Below are 20036 nucleotides of genomic sequence, written 5' to 3' on the forward strand. Positions count from 1 at the left end.
AAACTAATATATGTGGCAGGAGAGAACTGTAGTGAATGGGAATAAACAAATGTCCAGATCAGTGGCAGAGATGTATGAGGTGAATCCAGATAGCCTGTAAGAGTAAATTAGATATCCTGGTATGCTGAATAGTGACTGAGAGGGATATCCGGAAATGCTGTGATGATGGCTGAAAGGGAAATCCGGTAATGCTGTGATGATGGCTGAAAGGAGTATCCGGTAATGCTGTGATGATGGCTGAAAGGGAAATCTGGTAATACTGTGATGATGGCTACACAGGAATGGGTTAACTGAGGAGACAGGTTCAGGCAGGAGTGGTTCTGGTGGAAGGTGCAGGCTGATCTCCAGCGGAGTGCAAGGCAAGGCAGAGCAGTGTAGGCTATGAAGGGAGCCGGAGGCTGACAAGGAGCTAGGGAAAGTACCAGAGCACAAGACTAAGGGCCTGATTCAGAGTTGGGAATAGAGAGATATCTCTCTCTCAACTGATAATCTTGGTGAAACCATGGTGCACTGCAGGTGGGGCAGATTTAAATTGTGCAGAGAGATTTAGATTTGGGAGGAGTGTGTCCAAACTGACATCTAAATTGTAGAGTAATAATAAAGCTGTACAGTATTTGTGGGTTACATGTAAAAGCAGCCAGTATTTACCCTACATGCAAAAAAAAAATTATGTAATTACACCCCTTGCATTGCAACATGGTTTGTCCAGGTTCACAGTTAAGTGCTATTTCTCATTCTATTCCCAACTCTGAATCAGGCCCTAGGTTTAGGAGTGCAGAGCACACTCTCTCACAGCTAACACTGTGAACACATTGCACTGGCACTACAGGGCGCTCCGAACACACTTAAGTACCCAGTAATGGGACGTGATAAGCCAGAGAGAGCAGGGCTGGATTTACCATTACGCTTACCTAGGCGTCCGCCTATGGCCTGAAGAGTCCCAAGGGGCCCACAACAACCGCGATGGGGCCCCCTGAAATCCAGTACTGGAGAGGACCTGCTGCACTGGTTGAACTGCTGCTACAGTAGACACACAGGCAATATAGCAGCATGGCTCCATTTCCTGCTCCTCACCTCAATCAGCTCTGCCCCCATGATGTGTGAACCACTGCAGTCACAGCGAATGCAGCCAGGCTCCTCCATTCCCCTTCCCCTGCAATGTAGCCTGCCCCCTACCAACACCATGTGCTGCTTATCTAACAAGCACTGCGGTAGCCAGCAGCCATCCTCCCCCTTTCCAGTCACAGCGATAGTAGCAGCCACCCCCACCCCCACCCCCACCCCCCCTGCAGTGCAGCCCACCACAGTGTAGCAAGCTCCGTCCCCAGCAGCATGCGCATCTAGCAGCCCCGTCCAACCAAACTTCCCCGCAGCTATGGCCATTGCCCTCCCCCAGTAGTCACAGTGCCAGCAACTACAAAACCACCCTGACAAGACCACCCCCTGCAGTGTAGCCAGCAGCATGTGCAGATCTAGACAGCTCTCCCCCCAAAGTCACAGTGCAGCCCTCCCCGTCTCCGCAGTGTGCATTGCAGCCAGTCTCTACTGGGAACCACAGGAAACTTCTACTCCCCTGACGAATATCACCCCCCAAGTGAGCCCCATGGGGTGATTGTGCTGGACGCTGTTCATCTGCCTATGAAGACAACATGGCACTCTAGATTGGGTAAATTCAACTTAAAAAAATTATCATACAGTTAAATAACACACCTGATCTTTACTGTATGTGTGTAAAACTATGTGTGTGTATATGTGTATATATATATATATATATATATATATATATAAAGACTATTATTTTTATATATATATATATATATATATATATATATATATATAGTCACTAGCTATTGTGTATGTGTTTATTTTCTTGTCTGTTCCTCCACCTTCTCTTGGCTCCCTCTTTCCTTCTGTCTCACAATATTCTTCCCCTTTTCCTACCGTCCCCTCAGTTCCTCCCCATTTCCTCCCGTCCCCTCTGTTCCTCACAATTTTTTCCAATTCCATCTGTCCGTCCCCATTTCCTCACATCTCACTCTGTCCTTTAAACCCATCTTGCCCATTTTTTTTCCCATTCCTCCTGTCTCCCTGTTTGTTCCCCTGTCCCATATATATATATATATACATATATATACATATATATATATATATATATATATCACACATACAGTATATATGTATAAATATATACAATCTATAATGTGATCTAGTAACAACTACTGGAATAACTGTGCATATATTACAGTAATTGTCTCTGGAGCAAGATACACAAACCATATTGCTGTGTGTGTATATATATATATATATATATATATATATATATAAGATGTGTGTATATATAATATAATGTGTGTGCCTTGCTCCGGCGAGACATATTGCAATATATGCACAAGATTGTTTAAAGTAGGGGGGCCCCAAACCGATATCTTGCCTAGGGCCCTGTGAGGTCTAAATCCGGCTCTGAGAGAGAGCATATGACCCACAGGTGATTGATTTACTATGTCACTTGGCCAAAGACAAACGGTGGCGCCCAGAGAGCCGTGACGCGTAGACGCCGTTAGACTTACCCTTGCAAGGATGGCCCAAAACTGGCAGACCTCTGCGTACACGCAATGCCAGTCTCCACATGCCAGCTCCCCCACCAGAAGGACTGCGCCACAGCATCCTCAGAGGTGAGGACCGCAAACCTCCATGCCGCGAAACCCGGGTCATGACAACAGGTAAGGCCTACATGCATTTAATACTATGTAGCTTGTCAGTTTTGGGGTGAATTTTGGGACGTGAGGTGCCTTGAGCTGCTCTGGCTGGACCTATTTGGGGCATCACCACTTAACACTTATTTTTAACATGCTATATCACTCTGTTTTTTGTTTGTTACATTTTCACACATTTATTTTTTCTGTTTTATAACAATTTCAACACTAAGCAGACACTCTCACTTACCTAACACTTCACTGCTATTTTATTTTGTGTGGTGCCCTGGGTTTATTTGGCTGGGGTAGTTTGGGGGTGCCCCACGCCCCAGACATGAACCCCCATAGTGTTAGGGACTTACCCGATGAGGTTACTTTGACGGTGGTGGGTAAGCTCATAACTTTTGCCAAATTTATGCCAAAAACCTTGCATATTATGTATAATTATTAATGGTTGTATGGTGCATTTGGTTTCTCTTTTTTCCATCAGCAGTATACTGTATGTTTCTAAATTTCATTTGGTTTCTAATACGATTATAAACAACTTCTCATTACTTTTATTGGATTCTCTGTTGAAGGAAAGTGTGCATCGATCATTTTCCATAAATTCAGAAACTTGCACAATATTTTAGGACCATGGGGCCTATTTACCAAGCTTTTTTTTCCATAAACTTATGTAGAAACTGCAGTTTCTGCATAATTGTATGAATTGTTGCTATGTACAAATGGCATAATGTAGGAAATTTTAAAGAAATCTCTGGTAGAGTGCTATTTAGCACTGCAGGTCGCAGTCCTCATTATTATTAATAGGGACTATGAGCTGAGCATAGTTTGGCCCTATAAGTTTACACCATCTATAGTGTAAACCAGTTTATGCCTATGGAGGCTTATGAGCAGGAGGAGATCTTCCAATCTCTCTCCAGCAGCCTCCGGCTAGCAGGGGAAACTGACACTGTGTGCATGCCCAGTGTCATCTTCCCCAGGAGATGACTTTCACAAACGTGAAAGACTTCTACAAAATGCCTGTGATCAGGGCCGGTGCAAGGTTTCTTTCCACCTGAGGCATTTCTTCAGCCTTACGCCCCCCGCCACCCCCAGCCTCGAGAGCTACACAAGCCCTTATACAGTGCCCCCAGTAGTGGCCCCCCTATGTAGTGCCGGCAGTAGTGGTCCCACCTATGCAGTGCTCCCAGTAGTGGTCCCCCATTATAGTGCCCCTTATACAGTGCCCCCAGTAGTAACCCTCCTTATGCAGTGCCTCCAGTAGTGGTGCTCCCAGTAGTAGTCTCCCCTCAGCAGTGCCCCCCGTAATAATCCCCCAGTAGTCTCCCCCCCAGCAGCCTTCCCCCAGCAGTGCCCCTAGTAGTAGTAGTCACCCAGCAGTAATCCCTCCCTATGCAGTGCCCCCAGTAGTGGTCCCACCAGTGCAGTGCCCCCAGGAGTAGTTTCCCCCCCAACAGTGCCCCTAGTAGTACTCCTCCCCACAGCAGTGCCCCTAGTAGTAGTCCCCCCTATGTAGTGCCCCCAGCAGTAATCCACCCCTATATAGTGCAGTAGTAGTAGTACCAGTAGTAGTAGTAGTATCCGACAGGCACACATGGAAAACAAAAAATGTCCACTTACCTTAATCCCCGCTCCGGCATCTGTTTCTCTGTCTGGCATCCTCCGAGGCCAGCCTGCTCTGCATGATGGGAATGACATCTCTCCCATCATCCACTGTGGGAGCCAGAAAATGCAGCTCTTGTGTGAGCTCCAGCAGTGGGTGCAGCAGCCGATGAGTCTCTGTCTGACTCTCATCGGCTGCTAAAACAAACACACAGATGCTGGCGGCTGCGTGTTTGTTACTAGTAGTGTAGTGCGGGCTGCACTTATGTGCAGTCCACACTACACGTCAATCCAGTGGTGCCCTTCAGTGGCCAGTGCTCTTAGGCAGCTGCCTAAGTTTTCCTAGTGGTAGCACCGGCCCAGCCTGTGCTATGACTCACAGGGACAGTGGTTACACACTAGACGATATGTTTTCCAAACCGGTGGATTGGACGACATATCGTCCACATCAGCCAGTGTGTACCGGCTATGTCACTGACGATGCGCACTACCTCGCATCATCAGCAACATTGTTCATTGCCCCTGCATACAGGTTCAATGGGCGATATCGTCAATGGGGGTCATGCTGCCGAATGCAGCATGGCCCCGGCTCTCGCTCCGTCACTCCCGGCATCGGCAATTGTGTACACACTTGCCAATGCTCTCAGCCCGCCGGGTCCCGTTGCTAATGTTACTGTATACTGCCATTTAGACATAAATGATGCAAAATAAATTCTTTTAGCTTTAGTAAATTGCTTTTCAGTTTTCTGTTGTTTTGTACTATGTATCACAGTGAATAAATGAAGGAGAGAAAGTGTGGCAATTTATTATAATAGAGTACAGTTTAGAATGTGGAATCATACCTGCGAGGCTCAGCATAGATAACAGTAGGATGAAAGCTGTATAACAAGTCAGTTAGTATGTATGTATGTCACTGACAACTGAGTTGCCTCAAATGATGGGAAGCCTCAGTGCATCAAAGAAACTGGTTTCTTAAGTGCTGTCATAAATTTTGCCTGTACATATGATTCAATATGATGTATATAGGAAGAGTTACCTGTTTGCTATTTTATGAGTGAGACAGAGGGGAGACTTATAATGTTCACAGAATTGTGCGCAGTCTATGGGTACACACTCACCTAATAAAATGCTAACTTCTAGTACATAAATGGGTCAAGAATAAATATAACTTTTATTAATATAATTTATTAAAGAGATAAGTAACTGATGTATCTATATAAATATATTATGCAATACAAAAGGTGAAAAACAAGCACCTCTAAGTGTAATATGCTTTTTGATTTGTACACGCACCTTAAACACTTAATATGTGTACCTTGATATACTAGAATACAAGTGCGTAGTATATAATCCTTAGAATCTCTGTATCTCCCTCTTTAGGATTTATTAAGTCCAGTTGTTACTCCAAGCTCATTCATTTATATAGGAGAGATAGAACACTCTCATAGTGTATTATCAGAGACAATTAATTGGAACATACACTGAAGACACACACAAGAATGCATAATTACATTAAAAGAGTTCAAAACAAGCTTATCTGAAAAAATCACAGCATCAGCTGACAGAGGTCCCCACTTCCTCAATGCATTTTGTCTCTTACACCACTCTGGTAGGACTTCATCAGGAGGATAACACCCACAGGGATACACCACTGCTTTATATACCTAACCCATTGATTATACAAGCCCATATTAGGCTAGAGCCGGATTTCCAACCGCGGGCACAATTTTGACTGATACCGCACATGGAATCAGTATGAAATACCGGTGGCCCTGTGGCCGACAGTTTGAATCCCGTCAATGCCTGGCCGACAAAAGCAGAGATCCCGGCAGCGGAAGCCCGACAGCGCTGGAAATCCCGATCGTGGATAGGTAAGTATCTACTAACCTAACCCCCTAACCCTAACCCTCCTTAGGGGTGCCTAACCCTAACCTCCCCCCCAAGTGCCTAACCCTAATCCCCCCTCTAAATGCCTAACCCTAACCTCCCCCTTCCCCGCTGCCTAAACCTAAGTCCCTTGGGCGGGTACCTAACCCTAAGGCTACCCCCCCGGGGGTGCCTAACCCTAACCCTGCCTCCCCATAGCCTAACCTTAACCCTCCCGGGGGGATGCCTAACCTTAAGTCCCCCCCGGGTGCCCTAAACCTAACCCTCCCCCCCGCGGCTGTCCGCTGGCGGCGCCCGACATCTCTTCGATCGGGATGCCGGGCGCCGGCCTCCCGGAGTCGGGAAAATGACAGGCGTCTAGATATAGACGCCGGTCATTTATCCCATGCCGGGATAAAGCAATTGGGAAGCCAGCTGTCGGGATCAAGACAGTCGGTTTTCCGATTGCATCCCCCGCACATGTGCGGGAACACTCAGATCTTGTGAATGATATCTAGAAGTCCCTGACACCTCGCTTAGCCGGGAGAGTATTCTCCTCATCTCTATCTGGCTACTATAATACTCATATATTTTTATATATATATATATATATATAATATGCTTTGTATGGTTCGGCACTCAGTATTCCTCTGGTGATAAAGTACCTGGGTGCTCACACAAAAAGTAGTGTAAAGATCCAAGGTGTGCTGTCACAGGGCAGGACAGAACACAGCGCGTCACTCCAGGGTTTGATGTATGGCAAAATTTATTCAACGTTTCAAGGCCCTTACGGCCCTGTTGTCAGGAAAACAAACACACATACAGACACAAAAGACACTTACCTATATACCCCACCCGATCTAAGAAGAAGTGAAGTGCTGCTCCACAGTCGCATATGCGTTTCCGGAGGGCGTGGGTCGCCCGGTGATGACGTCACCCGTCTCACCTCTGGCGGTTGTCAAGGCAACCTGAGACGCTACTGCGGCTGGGTGCTGACGCTAATTACAACAGCACCCAGAGGCCGCGATCGCATGACCAAAGGGCATGGATTATCCTGGGGATGACATGCCCCGGCTCACCTCCGGAGGTTGCCATGCCAACCTAGGATGCTCCTGCGGCTGTGGAGAGTCTATAGAATGAAATAAAAGGACACACACAAGACCCACATGTATTAACCGTGTGCACACAAAGAGGTCATAAAAATTACATAAGTCAGAGAAACTGACTGAAGCAACATTAATAGTAAAGATATAGATAAATGCATGACACTCATGTAATACATAAAGATAGAACTATAAACATAAAGATAAATAGAGAGCAAGTATAGAAAAAGGAGACAAAATAACAAATTTGAGTTCCAAAAACACTTACAATCAACACAAAATACAAATATAAACCAAACATAATATGGTAAAACAAATAAACAAAAAAAGGAAGTATAGAATATAGTAATTATAGATAAATATTTCAGTGGAAAACACACATATGGAAAGGCCATATGATAAGAGAAAAGCAAAACGCAAGGATTAGATGAAAGCGTTCCAGGCAATACGTTCATTTAAGCCGCCAGGGATGAAGACTGCACATGGATCCCCTCCTCTTTTAATACACTCCTGTATATGCTGCATACTTAGGCTTGCCATAGCATCCCTCTAATTCAGAACACATACAATATGAATTACACAGATTCTGTGGCTGACTGACTTCAAGTCTCCATCTCACCTGGTTTTAATCAGCCACAGAACCTGTGTAATTGACATGTGTCATAAATAAAAGTATGATATGGCAAGCCTACGTATATACCATATGTTTACCCCAGTTAGGGATTTCAAATGCAAATATTTCTGCTGGTGCACTAGTAGTTGCTATTGTTATTTCTTATCATCACCTGTAGGAGGTCATAAGAGACATTTGAAGAATCTGTGATATGAAGTTATACCATACTTGCCGACAATCAGTTCCCTCCTTCCGGGAGGTAGCTGATTGTCGGCTAACAGCGGGGGACGTGCCCGGCCATGATGTCACATTTGGGGGAGGAGCTGGGGGTGGAGCTGCATCATCGCATCATCGTAGCCCCGCCCCTCTTCACAATGCCATTATTTTTGGCATTGTGAAGCAGGGGGCGGGGCCACGATGACGCAATTTAGCGAGAATCGCGTCACCGCCCCCCCCACTGCGGGGGTTCTTAGTTTATTCTGGGGGGTGGTCGGGAGGGTTGCCGGCTGCCTGGAGGCTTGCCTGCCTTTCTGGGGGGCCGGGAGCGGCACCTGGAAATCGGGAGGCTCCCGGCCAAATACATGAGTTATACCATGTGTGTCACCTCCAAACCTTGATGTGCCATTATCAATAAATGTACAGTATGCCATTTGTCATGCCTTTTTTTGTTTTCCATTGAATGGCTTAAGGATAATAGGGGGTATATTTACTAAAGTGCGGGTTTTTAGAAGTGGAGATGTTGCCCATAGCAACCAATCAGATTCTAGTTATTATCATCTAGAAGGAGCTGGATGAATGTTAAGTAGAAGCTGATTGGTTGCTATGTGCAACATCTCCACTTCTAAAAACCCGCACTTTAGTAAATATACCCCATAGTTTTCTTTTTTACTTTATTCAAATAATTATTGATATGGGAACTTCAGCACATCTGTACATCTGAATAAAAGTTGTCTTCCAGTTCAAACCCGCAAGAGACATGTGAAGGATACAGTAATAGGTAACAGTGGGCCTGAATCAACATGGTTCACAAGATTGCACTCACACGCACCTGGCTGCTGTGAAATGATGCAAATGAATGCAATTGCAATGTGATCACAGCACTATACCCATACTTGCCTACTATGTGGCTGCTCCTTCCGGGAGGGAGCAGCCAGATCGGCAGAACAGGGGGCGTGCCTGGCAAAAGGGGGCATGTCCAGATGAGCTAAGGTTGGCTTGCGGGCGTGACAGGGGGCGGGGCCACGTGATCATGTAATTTTAGCCCCGCCCCCGCTACACAATGCCGAAAAAACAGGCATTGCGAAGCAGGGGGCAGGGCCAAAATGACGCGAATCGCATCAACGGCCCCCCCGCTGTGGGGGTTTATCAGGTAATGGGGGTGGGGTGGTCAGGGGATCGGCGGCAAGCGGGAGGCTTGCCTGCCTTTCCGGGGGGGCGGGAGCAGCACCCGTTTATCGGGAGGCTCCCGTCCGAATCGGGAGGGTAGGCAACCCTGACTGTACCAAGACATCCACCACTGTATAAAACCGCCCACTTCCCATTACTTATATCCACAATACCTTTGCAAGTTTCGCAAACACATCGGTAACATCGAGTAACATCGGACCCATATGCACAGTTGTGGTTGAGCTGACCTCACTCACAAACTGCTAAACTTCCTGTCGGTATCTAGAGCTCAGGCTTCGTCTGCCATTGCAGGGGCTTAATTTTGCACGTCCCTGTAACGGCATTCAAATGCACTGGCACGCCTGAGTTTCGCCAACCACCCCCCTATCACCATCCTCAAACAGTACTTCATGTCAATCACTCTGCAATGGTTCTGCATAGCCACTGTCGCAGTCCCGATCACAGTGGAGCATTCGCATATGCGCACTGCAGCTTTGAAGCATGCGCAGTGTGTAACAATCAGCTGACTGCGTACGCAATCGTTTCTGCGATCCTTGCGGAATCAGGGCCAGTTTCTGCTTTGTCTAACATCCATACTGTAACTTGTTGGGATCTCAGCATCTCCATGGGAGAACTGTCTGACATGTTGAACTAGTGCCTATAATATTTTTTATAACTACAGAATCTTTGCAATAAAAACTTATAATCTTTCCTTATCGATGACGCATACAAATTTGTATGTGTTTCTTCAAGGTAGCTATGGAGCTTTCAAAGATTATGTAACAGGTTAAGGTCCATTAGCTCGGCAAGGATCCAGCATTATCTTTCTGTTATTGCTGATCCATACTCACCTACTCTCCCAGAAGTTGCGGGTGGCTCCCCGCACCCCTAGAAGAGTGACTGGATCTGCCACATTCTGCCCACTTCCTAGTAATGTGGGCAGAATGGGGGGGACAAAAAGGGGAATTGTGGATCCGTGGGGAGGGAGCAGGGCTAAATTATGCAAAGTTGAATCATTCAGCCCTGCTCCCCCCTATGGACCAATGATTTGTGGCAATTTGTCTCATTGGGGGTGGGGCCTAATGATGTCAGAGCCCAGCCCCATCCACTAAATCAGTCAGTGGCATCCTCTCTCTGGGCTTCTCCCAGAGAGGGGATGCGAAACGTCAGCAAGCACTAACGTAACTAATGCCCCTGCAGACCCTGCAGTGGCTTAGGGGTGCGGAGGCTTGTGGGGCATGGAGGCTTGGGGGCTGCAGATTCCATGCAGACTAGAATGGAATCTGCTGAAAATGGCCCTCCAAAAATGCCCGCCGCCTAGGAGGAGACAGATGCTAGAGATCCTACTGGACCTCTAGCGTCTGTTAGGCCAGCGCATAGTGTTCCTGGAAGTGCCAGGAATGCTCGTGCTGCTGGGAGAAGATGCAAAAAGCTGCATCTTCTCCCATGAAACCCCTAGCAATGAGCATAAAACCCCTGGCAATGAGTGTGAAACCCCTGACAAACAGCATGAAACCCCTAGCAACGAGTATGGAACACCTGACAACAAGCATGAAACCCCTGGCAACGAGCGTGAAACCCCTGGCAACGAACATGGAACCCATGGCAACGAGCTTGAAACCCCTGGCAACGAGCATGAAACCTCTGACAATGAGCATGGAACACCTGACAACAAGCATGAAACCTTTGGCAAAGAGCAAGGAACCCCTGGCAATGAGCATGAGACCCCTGGCAACTAGCATGAAACCCCTGACAACAAGCATAAAACCCCTGACAACGAGCATGAGACACCTGACAACGAGCAGGTAATTTAAAAGTAATTAGAAGCCTTACTGTGAATAATAAAATAGTGTCGGGCAAATATGTAAGTGGCACTTTGGTAATAGACATTACAGTGTGTGGCATAATGTGTAATGGGCATTACTATAAGGAGGAAAAATTACAAATACTGTAAACTGGCTATGGGGGGTGGGGGCACATTTTTTACTTTTGAACTAGGAGCCAAATTGCATATAAATGGCCCTGTATTCATGGGAGGGGGGTGTCAGAAACTTTTTTGGCAGGGAGGAGCAAAATTAATAGTTACACCACTGTCGGCAAGTATGTGCTGGTCCTAATTGCTGGATATAGGTAATTCCATCTGAAGATATCTGCCTCATGTGAGAGAGCTTTATTAGTGTCTATGACCTTTCTGCGCTGGAGTGCAAATTTCAATTAGTATTTATTCCATATTAGGTCTTATTAAAAAATCATAAATATCACACCATGTATAAATGTAACAATAAACTCTTTAGTCTAAATATGCAATATCTAGGGTAAAAAAGATAGGATCATTATCTCTATCAAGTTAAATAATGATCCATATATAGCATGTAAACATATCATTTTAAAATGAGATTATGTACCAATACAATAATAAACAGAATAGAGCTTGTGTGTAGGATTAGTAGCAGCTTAAACAACGTTCCTTTTACCTAGATGGTTTATTCCAGAAGCACCACTTAGTAACAATTCAATGAGAGTCTTGTTTTCCAGATTTCCTCATAAGCACATGGGAAAATAAACAATCAGTGTAAAACCCATGTGCTTATGAGGAAATCTGGAAAACCAATCAGGGCTCTCCATACAAGCTTATAGGTTATTATTCCTGGGTAGTCTTAAACTGGATGCACACTAAACGATGTGTGTAACTATTAATAGTGCTAAAGAACAGGCTTACAGCATCAGATACTTTCTATATATTTTCCAACATAAAGGCACTATGTAATCAGTGAAGCCACCACCTGATAGCTCTTTAGTTTTGAGTCTATTTGCTGCTATATCTGTATTTGCATTAGGTATTAACAGTATCATATGTCAGGAATTCACAACACTTATTACTGTTTCAATTTTCTCTAATAGTGCAATAGTGGATTTTCTTAAGGCCCCTACACAGTAGACAAAGGCCCTGATTCAGAGCCGGACGCTCTGACCAGAGCGCTCGCTCTGAATCAGGGCACACCTCCATAATTATGGAGCATCCTCCTGGACGCTCGTATAGCTGTGGGTCACCATCAAAACCATCGCGACCATCGCCACTGCGAGCCGGAGCCTGCGGTTGAGTTTCTCAACTGCAAGGCCCGGAGTGATTTTGGCTCTATCAGAGCCAAAATCACTCCCACTGACATCACTAGTGATGTCAGTGGGGCCGGCTTCTGACGGTAGGCGTTCCCTTGGGAACGCCCCCGTCTGGGAGGCACGCCAACCAAAGGGGGCGTGCTGTCAATCAACATCGACAGCACGCCCCCTTTGATCAGACACAACGAGTGAAGGAAAGTCCTTCGACTCGTCGCATCTCGCGCATGCGCACGACAGAGCTCCCTCCGTCGTGCGCATGCGCAGTGCACACCATCGACCCACTTGCGAGCGGACAGCCGCTCGCGAGTGGGTCTGAATCAGGCCCAATATCTTTAACTATTTGGTCGATTCCGACACATCAGAATGACAAATCGTTAAAATATGTGTAGTGTGTACGCAATACATTGTGTAGTGTGCACTCCCCTGGGGTCGTCAGGCCTCATCGTCTGATCTTTTGTGCAGCATGTAAGATCAGGCGGGGGGGTGGGGGTGGCTAATCAGGCATATGGGCACCAGATCGCCCAGTGTGTATGGACCACCCGATATGTTGGCCCGTCGGCGCTGGGATCATCGGCGACAGCGCTGGCTACACACATCGTTTAGTGTGCATCTAGCTTAAGACTACCCAGGAATAATAACCTATAAGCTTGTATGGAGAGCCCTGTTTGGTTATCCAATGTGGCATTCAGAAATATTGTGCATGGAATTTGAACATTTGCATATGCAAACTACAACATTACATAATTAACTGCAAGAATTATTTGCAGTGCAGATTGTGAAGGCATTCATTCATAAATATACTCATTACTGTTGGTACAGCATATCAAGATAATAAGACAAAATAAGGGCACACATCTTTTATTGTTTCAACATTTTAATATTCACATTCCTTATTTCTTTCATTTTTTCTATATTTTAATATTTCATTGACTTGTCCACATCCTACTTGTTACACTTTTTATTTCATATACTTAAAATTGTATTTTAATATTTGTGCACCAACCACATATACACTCTTCTTCTATTTCTATTTGTTTTACTAAATACCATATGCAAGAAAGATGTTTCCAGCGTCTCAGTTTCCATGGCCATTCTGCATGATCAAAGACTTACTGAGAAACAAAGAATCTGTGACTAATGCTGCGTCTTTGTTTGCAGATGCTTGGATTTGCAAAGCTACAGGTGGGCGTCTCAATACATTCCTCAGCGTCTGCAACATTTGCATATTTTTGAACATCTGCTGCATACACAGATGCAGCAGGGGCGACATTAGCACACAACTCTGAATCAGGTCCTAGGTCTTTCCACCCTTAGGGGTAAATTTACTAAAGTGAGAGTTTTTAGAAGTGAGTTTTAAGAGTGATGTTGCCCATAGTAACCAATCAGATTCTACTTAACATTTAACTAGCACATTCTAGCAGATAATAGCTAAAATCTGATTGGTTGCTATTGGCAACATCACTTTTAAAACTCACTTTATAAAAACTCTCACTTTAGTAAATTTACCCCTTAGAGTGGGTTTAATTACTTTAGGTAGACTTGAACAGGACAGGATTTATTTCTATGTTCTATTTTTGTGCTACTAAATAAAACTAGCTGAGCATACTTGTACAATGGCAATGGACTGGTGTGCTGTTAATTGGCTACTGCATGAGAAAGTGCTACCGTTCACCCCAGGAGGGGGTGCCCCTAACCTGATCTTGTGGCTATATATATATATAATATAAATATATATATATATATATATATATATATATATATTATATATATATATATATATGGTTAATTACTGCCAATCAAGGGACACAGATATACCTGCAGATCAGTAATTGTTATATTGTAACATGCTGACAAATAATACATTGATCTGCATTATGTATGTTTCACTTTGAAAGTATCAATGCCGTATCAAGCATTTATTATAGAATTAGTTATAACTGCAGTAAATAAATAAGCAAATAAATAATAGAAAATATACATGAAAGTATTAATTTGAGTACAGTATAGCAGTAATGAAGTTTTGGTGTGTAAAATGTAATTACTGGTATTAATAACCATGCACAACAGCACATCAAAGGGAAGTATACATTTTATTTTACCATATACAATTTATACATCAAGTTAAAGACTCAATATCCATAAATAATAAAGGGTACCAAGGGATTGATACCCCTTTATTATCGTATGGCTCTGCCTCATACTTATGTAGTCCAAAATACCACACCAATTAAAATATCACAAAGTATTAAACCAAAACAAATATTTACATCTCACCAAAACTGAAGCCCTTTTCACAAAACTCCATTGACTATATTACATTTAATAGAGCAATGTGAGACACCAATAAATTTAAATTGAACTTTATATTTACATTAAATAAACCTTTCTATAATAAATGTAATTCCTATAAAAACTAAACTTGCCACTGTTTTGCTCATATCTGTAATAGATTTCTATAATTTAACCAACAGAAGATTTTGCTGTTTTCCTGAAGAACTTTGTGCTTTCACATTAAGAATCACCCAGTTAAAATATCTGTATGATTTACATATTTTAACAGGTCTTTCCCAAAACTACTTATTACAAGTCTGCAGGCTAAGACCAGGTGCAATATTAGTGCATTTCCCCATGAAGAATAGAGTTGAAATAAGGATAGAAGATTTCAAGGATCCATAGTAAAGTGCAGGAACATCTCAGGTGAATATAAGATACGTAAAACAGAGAAGTAACAATCCTACAAACTTCAAGCCAATGGAAATACACAGATTAAGCACTCACCTATTCAGCTTTTCGGTCAAGTACTATAATGAAAAGATGCCGCACTACTAATATCGTCAGGTTGAGTGCAGTGCCTAAAGTTCAATAGTCCTCTTACATTACATCTGCACTGACTTTATCCAAGAATGATAAGCACTGGGTGGTTTTTAGTGGCTGTACATGTATTATATTCATTTGTATATATTAAAGCAATGTGCACTTCCTTATGATCTCATATATGATTTATTGAATCATAAAAAGTTTATAATTTACTTTAAACAACGTATGGCTGTAATGATTTACTAATTAATTTACAAGTTTCAAATAATAGCAAATAAATAGTTAGCCACATTTTTTTGAACCTTTATTACTTATTTCCTATGCAAGTTGAGTTTCCCATATCCAAAATGCTTGGGACCAGGAGTATTTTGGATATCGGAATACAGTGGGGGAGGGGGGGAGGGCCGCACCCGGGTGTCACCTGCCGAGGGGTGCAGGCTCCCCCTCAGTGACAGGAGCTGGGTGCTGCATTGTAGCATTAAGAGCAGCACTTGGCTCCTGTCACAGTGAGGGAGCCGGCACTACTTGCACTTCTGGCACCACCCACCACTCCATTGATAACTACAGGCTGGGGAGGTTCGGGCCGTTAGGCCACGCCCCTTCCCTGAGACCATGCCCCTACCATGAGGCCACACCCCCTTTTTGTCAGTGTGCTCCTGCGCCGCGTGCACGGCATCCCTCCCCACACCGGGTGTCACAGCGGGGAGGGACGACACTGTCGGAATATTATGTATTTTGGAATATTTGCATACTATAATGAGATATCTTGGGAATGGGACCCAAATCTAAACACAAAAAGCATTTATGTATTATATACATCTTATACACACAGCCTGCAGGTAATTTTATACAATATTTTCAATAATTTTGTGGCTCAAACAAAGTTTGTGTACATACTGTGCATGAAACTCATTTGTTTCATATACACCTTATACACACAGCCTGAAGGCAATTTTATACTTTATTTTTAATAATTTTGTGCCTTAAACAAAGTTTGTGTACATTGAACCATCAAAAAGCAAAGGTTTCACTATCTCAGTCATGCTAAAAAAATTCTGTATTTCGGAATATTCCATATTTCAAAATATTTGGATAGTAGAGACTCAACCTATAGTATGATGTGCAAGCTATTGTTCTTTTGTTGAAATCCACTGTAGTCAGCTAACTAGTCAATTTAAAAAAACAGCAAATCAAATCAGGAAAAAGAATGATAGAAAGAAATCCTGGGCGCTTAAGAATATACAAGTCCAAACTGAAGGGTTTCTTGTACAATCAGAAGGGCCATTTCATCAGAGGCCTCTATTGAAATTACCCTACTGATTGGCCGAGAAACACGTCAGGTGATCGGAGAAACCAGGAAGTACTGTTTGGAGCTGTGAGTCACCACGTGTGGCGTGTTCTGTGTGCGGCGATGGCTGAATGGCCAGAGATGCAGTGGGTGGAGCAGGAAAGGTCACTGGAACTGGTGCTGCAGGCAGCGGATGAGTGCCTCCGGCTGTGCGGGGGACAACTACTGGCCGACCTCCTCTCCCTCCTCAACTACCTGGAGTTGAGCGGCTGCACAGAGCTGCGGGAGGTGCCGGCCGGCCGGCCAGGGCCTCCTCTTCTACCTGTAGAGCCTTATCCTTTGCCGGAACGCACTGCTGAGCCCCCTCCCCTCCAGTTTGGGGCAGCTAATCGGCATGCGGAAGCTGTACTTGTCCGGGAACCAGCTAGAGGAGCTGCTGGCACAGGTGAGTCATCTGCTCAAGCTCTGCAGCCTGAAAGTTGGCCATGCTCAACCTGTCATTGAACCTGGTGGGGCAATGGGGTGCCTAGCTAGACCTATGGGGGCCCCGCAGAAATTTTGCTATGGGGTCCCCATACCTCTGGTTACGCCCCTGGGCAGTGGTATATTGTTTACCAACTATATTAAGAAGTTACTATTGTGTGCACACATATTATTTTAAAAAAGTAATTTCAGCCAGTACATATCAAGAAATTACATATGAACTTCTACAATGGGCATACCTGTCCCCTAAAAAAAATTTATTCAATGGGCCTTTCAGACACAACTGGATGCTGTAGATGCCTGGATGTAGAAGCATATATAATGCACTGCTCTTGGTACTGCCGTCACATCCAGCAGTTCTGGAAGGAATTACACAATATGGCAATACGGCCTTTCTGCTGCACTGGGTATTTAGTGGAACAGCCCAATGTCCTCAGGGTGGACAGGAAATTGCTTTTACTCCTGGCCGCAGTGGGCTGGAAGGCTATATTGCAAAAATTGATTCATGACTCTGCACCTACTATATAACTATTATGGCAACTTCTGCTGCTTTCCCTGTTCACCATGGACTGGCTGGAGGCTACTTTAAAAAAAGAATCGTTAACACCTGCTTATTTCAGTGTTGAGTTTAATACATTCAGACACCACCTCTATCAACCAAACTGGCGTTTTAACGCTGCTTCCAACACACATCATGGTATTAAATGCTCAAAATACTATTCCACTTTAAAAAAAAAAATCTATAGTCTCCTCTTTTTTTGTCATCTTTTCTCTATGCATATCACATTTATCTATCCTTTTCCTCGTTTCCCTCTCTTATTCTTATTCTTGCTGCTGATCTATTCCATCTGTTCCATTTAGAAGGAAATCACTCAATGTCAGCACAAGTTTGGAAGTGCAGTTCAAATGCTAAATGGGCATCATAATACAAATAGGAAAACACAATAGCTTCAATATGTTAAATGTTCAAATAACTTTTTATTATAATCATTATTTTAAATATACAAGATGTTCATCGAAGATCTCACAATACATTTTTTTTTCTCCAATGTTAATATCTACATATTTATGACTGTATAATAACAAGTTTCTTCATCATGCTTGCTGACTCCACATAAAAGCTCACTTATGGAAGGAAACTTATTATTATTTTCCTCTGCAGGCTGTGGGGAAGACTGAGCAAATATAAAAGAGGGCATACATAAAACAGGGACATATAAGGCAGACAAAGTGAGTCCTGCGCCTGTGTTAACATAATAATTGAATGCAGAGGTTCTCAACTCCAGCCCTCAAGTACCCCCAACAGGTTGTTTTGTAGATTTATTTACTCATGCACAGGTGAGTTCATCTATTTCACTGTCTCAGTATTATGCCACCAGCTTCCACAGACAGAAATCCTCACAATATAACCTGTTGTTGAAACAAAGTCCCCATGCTGTAAACGGGACCCGGGTCGGACAACCCGTGTTACCCATTTGCATTGCAGGGTTGCACGGGTCATTCCCAAGTTTAACCCTGCAAGCTACCTGGTTTGGATTGCTGGGTCACTCAACCCAGGAATCCAACCCTTGCCTCTTTTACATCTAGCATCAACCCGGGTTAAACCCTGCAATAACCTGGGTTTTAGCTGTGGTGTATTAGAATGGTGATTGAGACAGTAGTGAGGTTGTACCAATGTCAGTAAGATAGTTAGGAGTATGGTATGCTCTATTAATGAGATTATTTTTGAGAGTGCATTAGATTTGAATTGAGTCTGATCAGATGGGGTAGTTAGTTCCGTAAATGAGTTGTGGCATGGTAGAAGTCTCGTAAGTCGGAGCGAGAGGTGGATTTCCGAGAAATGTCAGAGAGCATAAGGAGTGCCTTTTGAGATTACATTTTCATATGAAGAGGTGTTGTAGGTGATTCTATGTATATGAGAGTTAATAAATTGAACTGGATTCAAGAGGATATGGGGAGCCTATGTAAGAATTAGCAGAGGAATACTGCAGCGGAAAAGCTGATTTTGCATCAGCATGGTCATAACTGCACATGATATTGTGTTGGTATAAACATGTAACTTTCCCTTGTAAATTAGTATGTAGCATCCTTTGTATATAGATAGGTGACAAAACTCTGTTTTGGTATAAACATGTAACTTTCCCTTGTAAATTGGTATGTAGCATCCTTTATATGTGGATAGGTGATAAACCTCCTCTGGATGAGTCCCTTTGAAGATGGGCAACAGAGGTTGTAAGAAGGTCTCTTTCCTGCATCAGCCATAATTATGTCCAATTGTATATGGCATATAAGAAAAATGTCCATGGAAATTACAGGACATCTGGCCAGACTCTTGATAAACAGTCATTAAGAGCCCTGTGTTCTGTGTAGGGTCAGAAATCAAAGAATGGTTGTTTATACTGAAAGACATTCAGTCTACAGATGTGTATATTTCTTCACCTAATCAGTGATCACGTTTATTGACCTAAGCCTAGGTTCCCAAACTTCACAGAGAGCTGAAGGTATAATGAAAGAACCCCTGCTCAAGTGGCCAGGAAACCCTGAGGCTTCAGCCAGCTGGACAATCCACTCTGAGCTGACAAGGGTTAAAATCACCCCAGGGATGGGGGTGAGGGGGATGCCTGGAGAAGCAGGCATAAGTAGGTGATTCAACCCTAGTTTGTTGTTAATTCTGCGTGAGGCTATCGAAGGATACAGATGCTCCAGAGTTTTCCATTGGGATGGCCTCATCCCAGAATCATTCAATCCAACTGAATGGTTTGTTTCACCAATTTATTATTTTATTTTAGTTTTGGAAATTGTAAATAAATGGTGAGATTCCTTTTAACACTTTTATATTCTTTATAATTTTTTGCAACTAAGCTTTGAAGACATTCTTGAATTAAATATTAATTCTAGTTCTGAATCTGTGTTTTTATGACCCAAGGCCTCATATGGCTCATGTTACCTATTTTTACTAAGTGTGCATAAGTGTATGGCAAATAAGAGCAAAGGCTTACCCTGTGTTTTATCACTAAAATTCCCCTTTGTTGGTGGCAGTTACCAGGTTTAGTTAACCACATGTG

Source organism: Taudactylus pleione, unplaced genomic scaffold (assembly GCF_031769625.1).
Source record: "Taudactylus pleione unplaced genomic scaffold, aTauple2 ptg000109l, whole genome shotgun sequence".
NCBI classification, from domain to species: Eukaryota; Metazoa; Chordata; class Amphibia; order Anura; family Myobatrachidae; genus Taudactylus; species Taudactylus pleione.